The sequence below is a fragment of the Pelecanus crispus genome, chromosome Z, assembly GCF_030463565.1.
Source record: "Pelecanus crispus isolate bPelCri1 chromosome Z, bPelCri1.pri, whole genome shotgun sequence".
NCBI lineage: Eukaryota > Metazoa > Chordata > Aves > Pelecaniformes > Pelecanidae > Pelecanus > Pelecanus crispus.
In genome coordinates, this window is record NC_134676.1 from 18,570,408 (window position 1) to 18,576,497 (window position 6,090).

Here is a 6,090-nt window from a genome sequence, read left to right on the forward strand (position 1 = left end):
TCTCTAGTGATGTATGGTAATGGTATCTTCATTACATGTCCTAATGCTATGTGGCAAGCAAACAAATGCTCAGCATGACACAGACTGAACTTTTCATGCAACGCAGGATTTCATGTATCATGACACTAATGGCAAATTCCAACACCTGGTTTCTTTCACTGTCTGAAAATGGATGGACAGGTTAGGCTGGTGAGTGTCTGAAGGGTGACAGGATAATCTAGTTCAGATAAACTTTATAGTACTGTTTCTACCTACTGAATTCACTGGAAGTCTTTAGAAAGTCATCATTTGATTCCCTTGATTGAAATGTTACCTATCAGTATAGACACTGATGAATAGAATTGGTGGTGAGAGCAGAGGGAATTGAAAAACAGTGGTTTTTGTTGATTCAGCTGATGTGTCAGTTCTGTACCTTTAGATCAACTGAGACTTTATGAACCACTGTAATGGAAAAATACTACTCTCTTAAAAATGGCCTGGCACTTAATAACTCAGTCAAATTGGTGATTTTCTTTAGAGTTCTTGACCTGATATGACAACAGAAGGGGGGAAAATTAAATAGCCTGGCACCTCACTTTTTCACAAGTAGGGTAGCTGGGGATGTCAGTGATTAAAAAAGTCCCCCCAAAAGAAAACCAATCAATTTTGGTAGTATATTGATAACCAGATAACAGACCTTGATCATGCTGTTTAGTTAGATGTGTTGGTGCTTTGCCATTGCCCTTAATTTCAGCAAGATGTACCTTATATACCTTTCCCCTTGGGGATCTTCAATTATTCAACAAACCACTGTATGGAAATCTCACTTCTGCTTATAGGATTTGTTTCAAATGCTATGTTAATGTTAACTGCTTCCAGAAATCTCTTCTGCTGTATTCTCAGCAATAACCTCTCTCTCTTCTCTTTCAGTAAAACCACTGCACCACATCTCATCCTAGGCTGCATTTTTGTCTTTGGACTGTGTTTCTGTGGTTCCTTCCATTCAGTGATGATGATGATGTCTTTATAATTAAGTGATATTGGATGGTTTCAGTGAGAAATTGGGTGACAGCATGAGTGCAAGTGAAATTTTGTCAGCTTTTTCTTCACCATCATTAGTGTTACAGTAGTAACAAGGAAGCAGTATTTTTACTTCAGTTACCAAGTTTTAATAAACAGGATGTAGGATTTCCTTCATTGGTACTTTTTGTTTAATTGTCCAACAGTTTAAACAATTTCCTAAGAAATTCACATCAAGTGTCATATCATGTTTCCTGACTGGCTTCCCCCTGTCGAAGCATCTTCTCAGCTGGCTCACTTGGTCCCTGCAGTTTGCCATGTACCCTTTTGCAGCATTCAGCATCGTGCTATGGGAATTTCCTTTTCAGAGGTTGGAAGTCAGATGTTACTCAAACTCATGGCTAGCAGGGGCAAGGCATGAGAAGAGAAAGACCTGGGTCTCTTCACAGGTGTATTTTTGTGTCTTTTTGACTATTACAGAATTAGTTCTTCTCCGATTTTGCCAGAACAATGATAATTTTTTTTTTTTTCTGGATGAATAAATTTAAACATAGGGTACGTTGGCCAGTGAAACCATTGGATTGACAAATGAATCAACAAGAGTTACAGCACCCAGCTCCAAGCCTGAATTATCTTCTGATGTCCAAGATCTAGTAAACAACTGATGACGAAACACCTGTTGCACCAGTGCCTCAGGTGCCTTTTCTGTGATTTAATCATAATCAGATAGGAAAACCCACTTACAAGGTACATCTTCAAAGCACTGTGCAACGTGATGTAATTTGCTTTTATGCATAAAGTTATTAAAGAAAATTATAATCTTGAACTCCCATCTGTGGAGCACAAAATTATGAGAAGTTTATTTTGTTTGTTTCCCTCCCGCATATATAGATAATAATTTAGCTTTTCTCTGTGCAGACTGACTGAGAGGAAGGTACTTAGGAAATACTATATTACAAGATGGACTGCAGATCAATCTCCCAGTTGGGCCTTAAACTTGAAGTAAAGGATTATATTTAATCTTCTGCTAAGGTTTGTGGAAGAGAGATGAAAAAACAAGTAACAGGCTTAAATCCTCTATATTGCTGCTTCATCTTGAATGAAAAGTGTTTAGCTCTAGAAATCCCCCAAATCTTGAAAATTACCAGTGGCAAATAGAGATTATTTGAAAAACTGTAAAATCCCAGAGGAAGTATGTTTGCCTTACCTGTTGCCAAATATTGGATGACTTATGCTTCACAGAATAATACATTTTACATTCAGTGTTTTCAGGGGGAGGGGGAGCAATAGCCATTGTGTTTCTTAAATACTTGCTCTCATTACTTAGACCTCTGGGGTTTTGACTGCTGCTAGAAATTTACTGTCATTAGCTTGGACAGCAAGAAGCTTGATAGATGTATGAGCGTTATGGAGGAAAAAAGAGATTTTGTGGTCTGTTTCAGGGCCAGTGTTGGAAAGGAGGCTCAGCCTTGTAAGATGTTGGTGTACTGGGTCTAGCTGGGATGGACTTAATGTCCTTCATAGCAGCCTATATAGTGCTGTGCTTCAAAATTGTGGTGAAAACATTGTTGATAACACAGCAGTATTTTGGCCGTTGCCGAACAGTGCTTGCACTGCACCAAGGCTTTCTCCTTCCCACTCTACCCCCCCAGCAAGTAAACTCAGGGTGGGCAAGATATTAGGAGGGTACCTAGCCAGGACAGCTGACCCAAACTGACCAAAGGAATATTCCATCCCATACAGCATCTTTCTCACCAATAAAAGCTCAGAGAAAGGAGGAGGAAGAGGGGACATACGTGGTCGCAGCATTTGTCTTCCCAAGCAGCTGTTACACTTGCCGAGGTGCTGGTTCCTGGGAAGCATTTGGACATCTGCCTGCCAATCAATGGCAGGGAGTGAATCAGAATGAATTCCTCTTTTTTGCTTTGCTCGCATGCACAGCCTTTGCTTCCCCTTTTAAAGTGTCACTGTCTTGATGCAAGAGTCTTTTTGCCTTCCTTCTATTTCCTCCCTGTCTCACAGGAGAGTAGAGTGAGTGGACAGCTGTGTGGGTGTTTGGCTGTTGGCCAGGGTCAGACCACCCCCACAGCCGGTTACCTTCCAAGATGAAAAGTGTAGACTTCTGGGGCATGTACCCCTAATGCAGCCCTTCTAACGTAGGAAATATAATTGAAGAAAAGAAAATCAATAGCATTTTAGCTGTCTCTTCTGAAATATTTAGTGTACCACTTATCTTCATATAAAAACCACTAAAAGTATGAAGTGAATAAGGGTGAAGAGTCATACTTAGCAAAAACACTGGTGGCTTGATAAGGTATATAAATGATCGCTAGATGGTATTTTTCATTGGGAAAAATTAAAAAAATGGGCAGACTGTACCTTATTTTCTCTTGACCTCAAGAGTCTTTTAGTCCTGTGTGGTGACAAACACAATCTTTGAACAAACAAATCAGTATTATGCAATTCTTTTACAATTATTACAGTATTGACCCATAAGAAAGAGCACAGCCAAAAATTCAGCATGTTTCTGCTGGTAACCCTTAGCAGATCACCAGGTAAGGGTATGAGAGCATGGCAGGCACACAGTGATACACTTCAGGGATATCTGCCATGGTTTGAACCACCCTTGGATCAGACTGTCCTTGAGACAAAGGCACTAATCAGTACTTGATACGGGCAGACTTTTCATATGTGAATTTACATAATTACTTTTCAAGCTTGTCTAAACTTTGATATTCACAATATGCTGCAGCAGTTAGTTCTCAGTTTAATGACATCTCATGGGAAAATTACAACCTAACGATATGTACGTAAACTAGCTATTTTTTTGCTCTCATTAACTTTTGTTATCTGCCATTTAATCTTGTTTAAAATGTTATTCTTCTACAATTCTGAGAACTCAGATAGTTAAGAACTAGCAGCAAACTTTCTCATCTCACTAAGCACCCTTTTTGCTTTTATTAATATGCTGAACAACCTGGATCTTAGCACTGATCCCTCCTTACACTGTGAAAGCCAAACATCATTCATGTTTCTTTCTAAAGCAACTATTGCTCTATAATAGGCCTATTGCTCTTTCCCCTAGTCTTTCCAGGCATTGCTGGTATGGGACCTTGTCAAAAATTTTTTGAAAGTCCAAGTACACCATTTCACTCTTTCCACAAGTTTATTGATTCCTTCAAATAACTCCTACAGGTGTGTGGTGTGGTGTGGTGACGCCACTCCTATGCTGACTCTTCCTCATTGTATCATTTATACTCATGTCTGCTGTTTTTATTCTTTACTGACATATCAACTAATTTACACATGAAGACCTGTCTATCACCTGAAAGATTTCTTTCCAGATGCCTTCCAAACTTTAATTAATAATCAACAGGGCAGGCTCTGGTCTGGAGGACAGGTGTTCCTCTGTCTGCCTCTTATGCGTCTCTCAGAGGCAGATGCGCTGCCCAGATGTCTTACCTGGTTTATTCTTGTATTCCTGAGCTTGTCTGGTACCAGGAAGGAGAACTTTTCTAAAGGAAGTGTGCTTGAATTCACCACCAATGTCAGCTTTTACCATTCGCCTGCCTAGAAATTTATCAAACACCTTCCATTTCTTTCAAACACATCTTTACCCATGCCTGTTCTCTCAGGCTCTCCTTGACATCCGGTTGCTCCTGCCCCTCTACCCACTTACCATGTTCTAAGGTCTGCATTCATTTTCCTGTAGGTTATGCTCTCTTGCTTGCCTTACCTATCTGCTGAGATGATAGCCAGAGGCATGGTTCAGTTGTAGCATGGTTTATCCATGCCATGATAGACCAACATCAGAGTATACTTTCCACACGTTTTTTGGGAACAGAGGTCACTAGGAGGACAAGATCAAAGGCACATCATTCAGATTTCATAGAGGGTATCAAAGTAATCTGAAGGTTGATGTATTTTAAAATGGGTATGATTATCAGTTCTTTATCCACAGAAACAGTAGAACTAAAGGGATTAGACAACAGTTAAACAATATGGAAAGGCTATTGCTATTTTATTTGCACTGTGGAGATGATTTCTTTCCAAACCATTGTATGTGTTTGAGCTATCAACTTCTTTTTAAACAGTATTGTTCTATGTATTTTTCTTTTCTGGTTTTCAGAAGTATGCATGCATTTAAAAGACTCTATGATCATCAACAGCAAAGTATAGAAATCCTCTTATTCCACTCTTCTGGAAGAACTCCAAACTTTGCCTCTCTCTACTATTACTCTCTTTTCTACATACTGCCTTTTAAATTTCTATGGCAGATTTTCTAAAAAGACAATAGAGAACTATTTGGAATTACAAACATATGGATTCACTCTCTGATTCTATGGCAGTAAGTTGTCCTCCAAGTATCTTGGCTGCACATCCTACATCTCTTTAGGTTGTGACTATTTATTGGTAGCAGTTAGCTTTAGTCTTTCATATGTTTGCCTAGACTGGTATTTCTGTACAAGAAATTCCAAATGGCAGAAATATGGGCTAATGGTACTCTATCCTCTTCCAAAGGTCTGCCTGCCTATATTAGTAGCCTGTGCTAGGGGGAAACACTTGCTTACAAACATTCAAAACAGGTAGACTGAATGTACACTTGCTGCTGTGCAGTTTAATCTCATCTGAATTCTTCAGGCAAATAAGGCAGTCAGCAAGAATGAGATGTGTTACTTAACACAGTAAAGACAGCATTAATGTGTACTGAGAAAATGTCATATTACATCTGTTTGTGATCACAGAAGGCAGCAAGCTAATGAAATATCCTTATGTCTCCTTTAAAATGATAATTGAGAGGAGAGACTAGTATATATTTCAATTTCCAAGCCAAGCGCAGAGATTTGTCTTTATGGGAAGACTAACACCATTTTAAATATGTTTTGACACTTCATACTTTCTAAAAAATTAACACTGTCTCAGAAGCTGAGATTTACCCTGCCTAACTCCAGATTCCATTTAGGCTGTTATTTTCTACTAGGAAATAAACCTTCCCCTCACCCCCCACTAACAGAGGACACAGAGGGGATCAGTTCCTAACTTAGATGTCCAAATTAGTAAGGGATGAATCTAGACCAGATGCAATATGTG